Here is a 14,246-nt window from a genome sequence, read left to right as displayed (position 1 = left end):
CTGAAAATGTGTGTGCGAGCAAGGAGGCCAACAAACCTGACTCAGTTACACCAGCTCTGTCAGGAGGAATGGGACAAAATTCACCCAACTTATTGTGGGAAGCTTGTGGAAGGCTACCCGAAACATTTGACCCAAGTTTAAATAGTTTAAGGCAATGCTACCAAACACTAATTAAGTGCATGTAAACTTCTGACCCACTGGGAATGTGATGAAATAAATAAAAGCTGAAATAAAATCACTCTCTCTACTATTATTCAGACATTTCACATTCTTAAAATAAAGTGGTGATCCGAACTGACCTAGGACAGGGAATTTTTACTAGGATTAAATGTCAGAAATAGTGAAAACTGAGTTTAAATGCATTTGGCTAAGATGTATATAAGCTTCCAACTTAAACTGTATTTTACATCAAATATATGTCAGAATTTTCTAAGCAAGATAAAAACACTATCAAAAGCAATCACTTTTGCATGTGAACACAGAATCCTACTCATTACACGTGCTTGACTTGTCACTTCGCTGGCTAACTCCTTGATAGTGCTTTATAGTACACCCCTCTGGAGGCAGCTCAGTTCCAAATCAAATACAATCAACGCTAACCCGGTTAGGCCCGAGGCATTCATCAAATCCCCTCCCTCATCACTCCCCCTTCACACCATGAACCCAAACCTTATCCTACACACACAAACCATCCCCTTAATCAAACTTAGCCTTATCTCAGCTAGCCTACCAAACAACCTCCCCCAAAAACACAGATGAGATAGCAACATAAATAACGGAACACAGCCATTAGAGAAATAACGCTGCCTCCCCTATGATCTTTTGACCTGCAGCTCAGGGGTGAGAGGTCGGGCATATCACTATGACAACCTGGGGACGCCTGACCTCCCAAAACCCACACGAGCCAACCGGCTGAGAGGTAATGACTGCTGCAGCCAATAACCATAAACCAGTGGTGCCAGGGGGGCAACCGTTCACAGTGATGTAATGGGATGTGTTAGCACAAAACGCTGCTGCTCGACATCCATCACACTGGTTGACTGGAACTGAGCCTGTCACGCCAGCTCGCGCACACACCTCTCACTGTAAGGAGCTAAAAGGAGTTTCAGCGTGACTGACCCTGGAGGGATGAGCTGAAATAACAGCTAACGGGTAATGGACATGTGTGTGAGTGAGTGATTGAGTGAGTGAGTAAGAGTGTGTGTGTACATTAGAGGCCCTTGCGCAAACAGAGACAGAAATACCTATGTCCCAAATGCTGTAAAATCTCCTTCAGTGTGAGAGTGGAGAGAGGATGCCAAGAGAGTGAGACAGAGCAAGAGAGAAGAGGAGCGATCAGATCCTGTAGAGAAGGAGAGAAGTGGAACAGAAGGAGGGCAGAGACAGAGAGAAAGAGGAACGATCAGATCCTGTAGAGAAGGAGAGAAGTGGAACAGAAGGAGGGCAGAGACAGAGAGAAAGAGGAGCGATCAGATCCTGTAGAGAAGGAGAGAAGTGGAACAGAAGGAGGGCAGAGACAGAGAAAGAGGAGAAGAGGAGCGATCAGATCCTGTAGAGAAGGAGAGAAGTGGAACAGAAGGAGGGCAGAGACAGAGAAAGAGGAGAAGAGGAGCGATCAGATCCTGTAGAGAAGTGGAACAGAAGGAGGGCAGAGACAGAGAGAAAGAAGAACGATCAGATCCTGTAGAGAAGGAGAGAAGTGGAACAGAAGGAGGGCAGAGACAGAGAAAGAGGAGAAGAGGAGCGATCAGATCCTGTAGAGAAGTGGAACAGAAGGAGGGCAGAGACAGAGAGAAAGAAGAACGATCAGATCCTGTAGAGAAGGAGAGAAGTGGAACAGAAGGAGGGCAGAGACAGAAAGAGGAGAAGAGGAGCGATCAGATCCTGTAGAGAAGTGGAACAGAAGGAGGGCAGAGAGCGAGAAAGAGGAACGATCAGATCCTGTAGAGAAGGAGAGAAGTGGAACAGAATGAGGGCAGAGACAGAGAGAAAGAGGAGCGATCAGATCCTGTAGAGAAGGAGAGAAGTGGAACAGAAGGAGGGCAGAGACAGAGAGAAAGAGGAGCGATCAGATCCTGTAGAGAAGGGGAGACGTGGAACAGAATCGAGGGCAGAGAGGGAGAGAAAGGAGATAAAAGTGGGGAGATAGGGATAGTGAAGGAGAGAGGGGGAGGGAGGAGAGGGGCAGTAAGGGGGGGTATTTTTAGGACTGGGTATTGCAGACTCACAGCTGAATACAGTGTATTCTACAGAGGACAGACATGCCATTATACACAGACAAGCATAAACACACACAGGCACGTGCTCCTTCCCGCTCTCTCTCTTCACAATTGACATTTTAGTTATTTAACAGACGCTCTTATTCAGGGTGACTTACAGTTGGTGCATTCATCTTTTAAGATACAGCAGCTAGGTGGGAAAAACATCTCTCAGTCATAGAGTTTTCCTCAATAAAGTAGCTATCAGAAAAGTGAGTCTGTCCGATCAAAAATACAAACAACCCACAGATTAAAGCAGGAAAATAAGTGATCAGAGCCCCATAGTGAGTGGCATGACACACAGACACACAGACACACAGACACACGGTTTGAATTGGTTCCCAGACACTAGTGTCATCTGTGTGCAGCAAGGGGGGTTGGAAAGGGAGAAAAGGCACTGTGTGTGTGTGGGAGATAAGAGGATAAGCACAGACTAGGCTATACATTATCCCTGTGTCAAATGGAGAGATGAACGGGACAACAGGACCCAGACCTCACCCCTAAACACACATGCTCACAGCCAGCTACCTACAACCCTTTGGGGTTGCTTAGACCGCTACCCTTTAACCAGCTTTAGCAATGTCTCAGTCTCACATGACGACCATTTGAGAAGATAAAAGACTCTGTGCTTCGTTGTCTCCCTCTGTGTCTGCGAGGAGCAGAAGGCCACACCGGTGCAGTTATTGAACCCCCTGTAGTCTGACAGCCAAGTCAATAACTGTCAGCCCATCCATCCTCTCTTCCTGTAGCACCTTCCTCCCACCAGCCCTCTCAGCCTTACAGTTACACATCTTGCTATTTACTTCTTCTTCTCCTTTAAAGCCATACCACACTAACAAGGTCTAACGAGCTGCTTCCGGACGACTCAGGACAGCCAGCCAGAGGAGCACAACAGGGAACGTGCGAGTGTGTCCCAAAACACGGGCTTCCTCTTTGCAAGGAACAGCTGGAATAGTTCACATTCCACAGGACAGAGATAGGAGGGACACATGTCCCACACAAACACACACAAGACGGATATGAACATGAGCAGTAAAATGCCTAAGTTTATCTGGAAGTGTTTTCCAACAACATGAAGAGCAGATCAATTATTTCATCCTTGCGTGTTTTAATGCTTTATCACTTCACTGTATTCTTCCCACTGTTATCCTTTCCCTGATCTCCCTTTCCCTATTGATCCTCCCCTTTCTCACGACCTGCCCCAGGCCCCAACTCTAAACCACAAAGCCCTAGAGAACAGGTGTGCCCACCAGGTTCACCTAGAGGTCGTCCCGGAGACACCCAGGCCAGCACAGGTGGTTGTTGCGTCCCACGGTCTCTGTTCTGTTCCCACTGGGCCAGCCAGTGGTGCTTCCGGTCTTTGTCCCGGTCACTCCAGGTGTGACATTCCTCGTCACCTGAGAGTGAGGGTTAGGAAGTCAGAAAGAGAAACATTCCACCCTCCCGCTCAGGCCTCTCAACAGTTTCAGCTAGTCTCATTTTCTCTCCATTATCACCATGTCCTCTGATTTGGCTGTGAAGGCAGAATGGCTAGAAAATGAGACTAGGATAGGAAGTCATTCATGAGTATGGCCTGCCTCTCAGCCATGTTCCCCATTAGCTCACTACCTCCTCCCAATACCACTTTAACCCCACTTGCAGTCAGGACGACCAAGCGTTCACAATGTTAATCATTTATCTGCGCACAAGTGTCATCTTCAACACACACATAGCCTGCCACCCAAGACTAGAGGTAGACCGATTAATCGGAATGGCCGATTAATTAGAGCCGATTTCAAGTTTTCATAACAATCGGCAATCTGTATTTTTGGACACAGATTTGGCAAAACAAAGTTTACACCTTCATTTAACTAGGCAAGTCAGTTATGAACAAACTCTTATTTTAAATGACGGCCTAGGAATGGTGGGTTAACTGCCTTGTTCAGGGACAGAACGGCAGATTTTTACCTTGTCAGCTCGGGGATTCGTTTATGCAACATTCCGGTTACTAGTCCAAGGGGCAGGCTGACTACCTGTTACGCAAGGGTAGCAAGAAGCCAAGGTAAGTTGCTGGTAAGCATTAAACTTATAAAAAACAATCAATCTTCACATAAATCACTAGTTAACTACACATGGTTGATGATATTACTAGTTTATCTAGCGTGTCCTGTGTTGCATATAATCAATGTGGTGCCTGTTAATTTCTCATTGAATCACAGCCTACTTCACCAAACGGGTGATGATTTAGCACTGTTGTTGCAACAAACCTAACCATAAATATCAATGCCTTTCTTTAAAATCAATACACAAGTATATATTTTTAAACCTGCATATTTAGTTAATATTGCCTGCTAACATGAATTTCTTACAATTAGGGAAATTGTGTCATTTCTATTGCGTTCAGTGCAACAGAGTCAGGGTATATACAGCAGTTTGGGCCGCCTGGCTCGTTGCGAACTGCGTGAAGTCCATTTATTCCTAACAAAGACAGTAATTTATTTGCCAGAATTGTACATAATTATGACATAACATTGAAGATTGTACAATGTAACAGCAATATTTAGACTTAGGGATGCCACCCTTTAGATAAAATACGGAACGGTTCCATATTTCACTGAAATAATAAACGTTTTGTTTTCAAAATGATAGTTTCCGGATTCGACCATATTAATGACCAAAGGCTCGTATTTCTGTGTGTTATGTTATAATTAACTCTCTGATTTGATATCTGATAGAGCAGTCTGACTGAGTGATGGTAGGCAGCAGCAGGCTCGTACGCATTCATTCAAACAGCACTTTCGTGCGTTTTGCCAGCAGCTCTTTGCAATGCTTCAAGCATTAAACTGTTTATGACTTCAAGCCTATCAACTCCCGAGATTAGGCTGGTGTAACCGATGTGAAATGGCTAGCTAGTTAGCGGGGTGTGCGCTAATAATGTTTCAATCGGTGACGTCACTCGCTCTGAGACTTGGAGTAGTTGTTCCCCTTGCTCTGCAAGGGCCGCGGCTTTTGTTGGAGCGATGGGTAACGATACTTCGAGGGTGGCTGTTGTCGTTGTGTTCCTGGTTCGAGCCCAGGTAGGGGCGAGGAGAGGGACGGAAGCTATACTGTTACACTGGCAATACTAAAGTGCCTATAAGAACATCCAATAGTCAAAGGTATATGAAATGCAAATGGTATAGAGAGAAATAGTCCTATAATTCCTATAATAACTACAACCTAAAACTTATCTGGGAATATTGAAGACTCATGTTAAAAGGAACCACCAGCTTTCATATGTTCTCATGTTCTGAGCAAGGAACTGAAACGTTAGCTTTCTTACATGGCACATATTGCACTTTTACTTTCTTCTCCAACACTATGTATTTGCATTATTTAAACCAAATTGAACATGTTTCATTATTTAGTTGAGGCTAAATTGATTTTATTGATGTATTATATTAAGTTAAAATAAGTGTTCATTCAGTATTGTTGTAATTGTCATTATTACAAAAAAATTATATTTTTATTATTATTTATTTATTTTAAAATCAGACGATTAATCAGTATCGGCTTTTTCTGTTCCTTCAATAATCTGTATCCGCGTTGAAAAATCATAATCGGTCGACCTCTACCCAAGACCCTTCAAAAGAGTCCTGAGACAAATTGGCACCAAGATACAACACACACACACACACACACACACACACACACACACACACACACACACACACACACACACACACACACACACACACACACACGAGTTCAGCTAGAACAGAACAAACCCTTTTTGTGATGTAACTTTAGCTTCAGCAAGATTCAATTTCTTCAGCCTCTTGTCCGTTTGCTAACTAACAACGTTCCCATGACTTCCTACAGCTCCAGAGCCCCACAGTGTCAGCTGAACTAGTGAACCAGAGTCAACAGACTCCGTACTCTGCTGTACCTGTGCTGTCACTGTGTGCTATGCGGGTTGGGATATGAGGGTCTGTACAGCACTGTGAAGGAATGTAAACTACGTGCCTGTCAGAACAGTGTGCCATGGCCCCACTATGTGAAGTTACATAACAAGGTAGGGTTTGTCCTGTTATCGTAGCTGAACTCATGTTACTCTGTGTATAGTGTAGGCTGGTTGAAGATTACGGATCCATGACTATTTCAGCATGGCAGACAGGAAAGACTAACGGGACACCATTACTCTGTATTAGACACAGTCAGTCTGTGCGGTTGTGCGTGTGTCTATTTCAGGGAAGTTACCTATGAGTGTGCATAATGAGTACAGTATCTGAAGTGTGTATGTACAGTATGTGGTGTGCTTAGTGTACGAGTGCTACTGTTCGTGTGTGTGTGTGAGAATAATCTGTCGGTCTGCTGCTGCTCGGACAATGCCACCCTCTAATTTCCAGATTACAAGCCAACGTCCCAACCCCCACAGGGCAACGCATGATGGGACAGTTTCCTCAGGGGGAGAGAGAGAGAGAAGAAAAAGATGGGACAAAGACAGAATGTGTAAGTGCACACACAGTGCCGGTCTGTGCATGGTACCGGGGTGGTGTTAATCAGACCCTGGGCTCCTTCCAAAAGGGCTGCTCCAGTTCCCACAATGCCCCTCTTCAGACAACGAAAGGGGGGCATTGGGCTCGTCTACAGAAACCCCTCAAACCCCACCACGCCTCCTTCCAAACTCTTTTCAGGGGACAGAAAGTATATCCCTCAGAAGGCGTCCCATTCCCACCAGAACACACACCCATGTACATCAACTCTTGTCCAGAGCCATTCATATAAGATGACATCCAAACCAGATAACAATAGACTGGTATTGTACTGTTGGCCTACACACACACACACACACATTGCAGGCTGATATAAATGGCTGATTTCTGTGTATGACCTCAACTCTCTCCATAGAACAGCAGGAAGGAAGCTGTGGCTCTGTCGCCGTAGCAAGCCAAGGAAGTGTGCGTGTCTAACACACCTTGAAAGTACAGTCTATTAGTTGGCAGAGCAATACACCAGACACAAACAGCGAAGACCGCTGACACAGTACTAAAATACCATGACTAGTCAGCACATCAAACCACTAATCAACTACACTGAATGTATTTTACAGTTGAGCCGTCTCCACCACAACTTCCTCAGTTTCACTTTCAAACTATTATTAGAGACACAACGGGATGATCCCCACCATACAAAACACACAAGCCCACCCCTCTTCCACATTCCTTCCATGGCTGACATAACTTCCATAATCTGCATGTGTGCACGTGGTCTGGCCCTCCGCCTCCCCTCCCTAGTTGTGCTGATTCAGTCACCCATGTTCTAAAGCAGGCCTGGGAAAAAGGGCTGGTCAACAGTTGTCTCTCTCACACACACACACACACACACACACACACACACACACACACACACACACACACACACACACACACACACACACACACACACACACACACACACACACACACACACACACACACACACACACACAACGTAGGTGGAGATAGCCAATAAGTCATTAGGTTTTAGGCAAGCCCCCCCCCATCAAATGATTTCCTTTACACTTTAATGGTGTATTGTCAATACTTAGTCATGTATATTGTTTATACTGCACATGACTATGACAATGGGAAAATATCAATGATAGAAGTAACACCTCTGTGTATTCCATCTTACAGAATGCTGTTCTCTGGTTCGTTCTATAGCTGTCTGAACATTCCTTTACCTCAGTTCTAAGACTCTTTAATATGTCTGTGTGGGAGTGAGGCCCACGCAGGCTGCAATAATTACACTCATTATCAAGCCTACAATTAGACTGTCCTGAAAAAAAATACATAATTGCTACATGACCCAAAATACACCCAATGACAAAGCACCATGTCCCGAAGACACATGGCATCAGATAAAGGGGGTCTTCATCAGCATCCACTCCTCCTCCTCCCTCTCTTCTCTGTCCTCCCTCTCTTGAATCAGGAACTGAGGGAAAGCATCTGATTGCCCCTAATGATTATCTGATGTCACATTCCACACGTCCAGGCAAACAGTTTAACCCTTGGCTGACCAGACTGAGGGGAGAGGCAGAGGGCTGTGTGAGGTGACCTGCCTTCCCGATCCATCTCTTCCTCCACACATAATCCTACTAGTAGGAATAGGGACGTGCACGCCTCACAGGCACAGAGACACACACATGAACATCACACCAGGACTAAAGAGGAAGAAATTCATGGAAAATATATGTATATCTTGCTCTCTCGCCCACACACACACACATATAAACACGCACTTGTTCATGCCTCAGTACGGTGTTAGCTATGTCTTCAGTGCTAGCTACAGTTCTGGCTGTGGGGCACAGTGTGTGCTGTAACTCTTGTCCCTAATCAATGAGCTTTCTCAAGACACAGTTACGTAACACAAGATTAAGGCCTGATATGATAAGTGCGTGAGTGAGTGAGCGATACCTCATAAATTGGGATGGATAGAAATAGAGAAAGCGGCCTGGTTCTGTTGTCAATGGCAACAGTGTGTTCTAACCTAGGATGATCTTCTGTAAGCCTGTCAGTGAGATCCCCCCCCCCCCCCCTCCCATAGCAGACAGGAACTTCATGAGCATACTGCGTACTTTAGCACATCTGCAGTGCGAATGTGTGCACTGCCACTGTGGGCCTTTCTCTGTTAATTGTGATTCAGCCTGGATTCAAACCAGGGACTGTAGTGCCACCTCTTGCACTGAGATGCAGTACCTTAGACTGCTGCGCCACTCGGGAGCCCAATTCCTTTAAATTATTCATACTTTTACTTTTAATACTTATGTATATTTTTTTAACCAAATAGTTTCAGACTTAATCTAGTAGTATTTTACTAGGTGACTCCGTTTTACTTGAGTCATTTTCTATTAAGGTATCTTTACTTTTACTCAAGTATGACAATTGAGTACTTTTTCCATCACTGCTGGACCATCTCCTCTCGTCTCTTCTCCCTCAGACTTGGTCTGCTGTTTTGCATGTGAAGGCAGACAGACAGACATATGGATTGAACATTTGTCGGACAGACAGGGAGACACTGTGGGTATAGTAGGCAGAGGGTCCCGTGAAAAGAAGACTCACAGAGGAACCTTCCCAAAGACAGAGGGAGAGAGAGGATGGTACCGCCTTAGAGTCTGGTGTCAAAGGAGGAGAGAGTGGAGTTGACACACACACAGAGAGAGAAACAAGAGAGAGACAAGGGAGACAAAAAGAGACATTTTTTTTAAACAGAGCGAAAGAGAGAGGGGGCTGGCAAAAGACTGTACAGCACGATATTCTTAGCAACTGCCATGAATATTCGACATGATCATATCTAATCAGACCTGAGAGGATGAGTGTGAGCCCTTTTATGAGTCATGACAGAGGAACGTCATGGAGCACCAGTACACCATCACGTCTGAATATAATCTGATTCTGTCTCTGTTATCCTTCCATGCACTTCACCTCCCAGCACTGAGACTGATCAATATCACGGCTATCTTGGCATGCTGTTATCAGCAGGGTTACGCTGTAGCACTCTAGAGAGAGAGTTGGGACAGAAAAATGAGGGTTTGGGTCAGTATAATTAGCCTGTCCTGAGGGATTGGTTTCACACAGTTAGAACAACCTGCCTACATACCCCTGATCTGGGTCATTCTACCTGCAGGGAACTGCTAGGTCTAACCTGAGTGCATGTACACACATACCTCTGGCCAAGAACTAACTGACAACTACTAAGATTTGACACACATAGATAGACACACCTATGATGGATGAAGAAACACTCGCTGGACACACGCAGTACTGGGGGGGGGGGGATAGATGGAGGGGAGGGTGCATGTTCCAGACAGACATGTATGCTACACCACCACTGGAAAAACACCACAGGGGTCAGAGGTCAAACGACACTGCTCCAATGAGACAAGCACCGGAGGACGAGTGTCATCATAATCACACACACACCTCTCAAAGTGTGGGTCTGCCGATAGGATAGGAAAGAGGGACATTTGGACAGAATATTTGGCATGGTTTCAGAGAGAAATCTGACTCTGAACTGATCCATTTCCATCGTGATAGTTTCCCTGAGAGGCAGTCACAGCCAATGGGTGCTACACTGAGATTATACTGTGCCAGGTATTACTGTAGTCTAAGGAACCAATTCCCCATCATCACTATTACACACTTACAGTTACCCTAGTTCAGACATCTATCTATACGCTGTGAATTGTAGCTTATTGGCCTAACAACCTTACATTCATTGTTAACATTGTACACAGTAGCCAATCAGTTTTATAGATGCACATTTGACAAACGTACAATGTGCGACACCTGTTATGGACCGCAAGGCCTATAATACATTTGTATTTTAACGGTTCAGATAGGCTACAGCAAAACATAAAATTGGCAAAAAACAAACGAAGCCAGTGTAACACTGAAAGTATTCTTTGTGTATAAAATGTGATGACATGCATCTAACTGGCATGGGTCGAGGCATTGACTACTTACACAATTTATACTATACTCAGCACTTTCAATATAACCTACTGTATGTAACGTTACAAGTGTCAGCTTTTCCTGGGTTATAGCCTGAAAGGTGTTGACAACATGGTGTTGAATATCAAATGGTGCGTAGCCTATAGGCTGAAAGCAAATATTCAACAATGGTATTGCCCATTGTAACCACTCACGAAGGTATATAAGCAACACATATAATTATGTTAAAACAACTCATATTAGTAGGTGTCCTGTAGCTAGTCCTATTTTGACAAGCGAGCAAAATAGTTGGTCAACGCAACCAGACCCTTGTGGCGACGCAACATTGCCCACTGGCAACATTGTTTCTAGTCCTTTTAAAGCTACTTTGTTGTAGCCATTCTGATGGATAGTGTGCTTGTAAACCTACATGAAGCAACAACATTTGGCTACTTACCAGAAACGATGTACTTTGTTTCGATCTGACTTCCACACCTCGATAGGCGCTTCCTCGGAGGCCGGATGCCTGTTTTTCCACCCACCCGTAAAAAACAGTTCGTCTACGTCTTGCTTTTCTCTTGCTCACATTATTCCGTACAGAATGTTCTCACATGAACACCGTCTTCAAAATTCAAATGATAAACATTACAGACCAGATTCCGAAAGCTCACTTCTATGACGAGCAGGGAGTTTATGGGGAGTGAGAACGGATTGTGTCTGTGGATGAACCGGTAGGGGTGCGAGCTTTGGCTGCCCGCATTCTGACGCCTCCGCCTATGCTGCTGCTGACATGGAGAGAGAGGGGAGAAAGAAACTGAATGCGATTGGTGGCCGCCTCCCAGCAGCACCAATATGGCCCTTCATTCATTCAATGAGTAGTTTTGTAGCGCCTCCTGCAGAAGGCCTACGACCTAGATAAATCATAGCCTACATTCCCTGATAACTAGGCCTATTAATCAGTGGTGCAAATGACTTACTAAAAATACTTTTAAGTATTACTTAAGTCGTTTTTTGAGGGTATCTGTGCTTTACTTTACTATTTATATTTTTGGCAACTTTTACTTCACTACATTCCTAAAGAAAATAATGCACTTTTTACTCCATACATTTTCCCTGATACCCAAATCTATTCGTTATATTTTGAATGCTTAGCATGGCAGTCAAATTGTCTGTTTTCACGCACATATCAAGAGAACATCCCTGGTCATCCTTATTGCCTCATCTGGCGGACTCACTAAACACACATGCTTCCTTTGTACATTATGTCTGAGTGTTGGTGTGCCCTTGGCTATCCATAAATTCAAAATACAAGAAAAGTGTGCCATCTAGTTTGCTTAAGATACGTCATTTGAAATTATTTATACTTTTACTTTTGATACTTAAAAAAAAATAAACTAAGGGAATTCATTCTCATTTTGAGTCTGTGTCTGTTGATCTCTGTCCCCTAATAGTTTATTCAGTTATAAGGCTATATCTGTTGATCTCTGTCTCCTAATAGTTTATTCAGTTATAAGGCTATATCTGTTGATCTCTGTCCCCTAATAGTTTATTCAGTTATAAGGCTATATCTGTTGATCTCTGTCCCCTAATAGTTTATTCAGTTATAAGGCTATATCTGTTGATCTCTGTCCCCTAATAGTTTATTCAGTTATAAGGCTATATCTGTTGATCTCTGTCCCCTAATAGTTTATTCAGTTATAAGGCTATATCTGTTGATCTCTGTCCCCTAATAGTTCATTCAGTTATTAGCTATATCTGTTGATCTCTGTCCCCTAATAGTTCATTCAGTTATAAGGCTATATCTGTGTGACAATACAGAGGCGGATGCAAGATGCAAGCAACGATGGTTTAATGAATACAATTTACAGCAGCAACAGGACAGACAGACTGTACTCAGACGGAATCCGACCCAGGGACTAGGGCGCATCTTCCGGTGATAGCGTGCTGAGAAATCCAGGGGAGTGTGTCCGGATGGGTAGGAAGGAGCACAGCAGATAATCCACACAAGGGCGGCGAGAGATGAGCACGGACACACGACACAACCTCAGGGAAGTAACAACACAACCTCAGGGAAGTAACAACGATCTGACAACAAGAAACACTGGTTACAGAACATATAAAGGGAAGATAAGTGGTTCCAGCTGGCGCAAACAATCAGGCCGAGATTGGGAACCACGCCCACACAAACACGAGAGAGAGAGAGAGAGAGAGAGAGAGAGAGAGAGAGAGAGAGAGAGAGAGAGAGAGAGAGAGAGAGAGAGAGAGAGAGAGAGTGGATTCATGAACCGTGACAATACCCCCCCCCCCCTAGGAAAGCCTCTTGGCGTTCCCTGTCGATTGAAATCATCGATAAGGGAGTGATCCAGAATGTCCCTAGCAGGTACCCAACTTCTCTCCTCCGGACCGTAACCCTCCCAGTCCACCAGGTACTGGAATCCGCATCCCCTCCTTCTAGAGTCCAAAATACGATTGACAGAAAAGGTGGGTTCCCCATCAATCATTAGTCCGGCGGCGGGGGAACCGGGACCGGCGGGTTAATGCGTGCCTGAAACACAGGTTTTATTTTAGACACATGAAAGGTAGGATGAATTCTCCTATATGCCGGAGGAAGCTTGAGCCGGACCGCCACCGGACTAATGATCCTGGTGACTCTGAACGGGCCGATAAATTTGGGGGCAAGCTTGTTCGAAACGGATCGGAGTGGAATGTTCTTAGTAGAAATCCACACTCTTTGGCCAACGACGTATACCGGAGGCTTCGACCAGTGGCGATCGGCCTTAGCCTTGGTGCGCGCCCCCACCCGGAGAAGAGTCTCACGGGCTCTGCTCCATGCGTGACGGCACCTCTGGATGAAAGCGTGAGCGGAGGGAACAGTGACCTCGGACTCCGTACTGGGAAAGATAGGTGGCTGGTAACCTAAACTACACTCAAACGGAGAGAGACCCATGGCTGCCACTGGCAACGAATTGTGAGCGTACTCAACCATAGAGAGTTGTTGACTCCAGGAAGAGGGATTCTTAGAAACCAAACATCGCAACACTCTCTCCAAATCTTGGTTGGCCCTCTCCGTTTGACCGTTGCTCTGGGGATGAAACCCTGAAGACAGGCTGACACTCGCTCCCAGTAACCTACAAAACTCTTGCCAAAACTTGGACACAAATTGGGGCCCCCTGTCAGAAACTACGTGCATCGGCAGGCCATGTAAGCGAAAGACGTGATCCACGACAGTTACCTCTGTCTCCTTGGCAGATGGTAATTTAGGCAAGGGAATAAAATGAGCCGCCTTCGAGATCCGGTCCACCATGGTCAAAACAACCGTCTTGCCCTGGGAGGGTGGAAGGCCGGTAACAAAATCTAGCGCGATGTGGGACCAGGGTCTCGAAGGGACCGACAGCGGTTGGAGTAACCCATCTGGGGGTCGATTAGAAGTCTTCCCAGTGGCACAAACCGAGCAAGCCAAGACGAAACTGTGAATATCACGAGCCATCAGTGGCCACCAAAAGCGTTGCTTAACCAAAAAGTTAGTGCGGCTGACTCCTGGATGACACTCTACGTT

General features: G+C 45.2%; 1 protein-coding gene across 1 annotated transcript in view; it reads right to left on the bottom strand.

Moving 5' to 3' along the window:
* LOC123994574 (cyclin-dependent kinase 17) overlaps positions 1-11,525 on the bottom strand; it is a 41,210-nt gene extending 29,685 nt beyond the window's left edge. The window contains exon 1 of the mRNA XM_046297327.1: positions 11,148-11,525. The gene's annotated coding sequence lies outside the window, so the exon portion shown is untranslated. The remainder of the gene's footprint in view (positions 1-11,147) is intronic.
* Between the last annotated feature and the right edge of the window lie 2,721 nt (positions 11,526-14,246).

This window comes from Oncorhynchus gorbuscha, linkage group LG14 (assembly GCF_021184085.1).
Source record: "Oncorhynchus gorbuscha isolate QuinsamMale2020 ecotype Even-year linkage group LG14, OgorEven_v1.0, whole genome shotgun sequence".
In the NCBI taxonomy this organism is placed as follows: Eukaryota; Metazoa; Chordata; class Actinopteri; order Salmoniformes; family Salmonidae; genus Oncorhynchus; species Oncorhynchus gorbuscha.
This window is presented reverse-complemented; position numbering and strand designations above follow the sequence as displayed.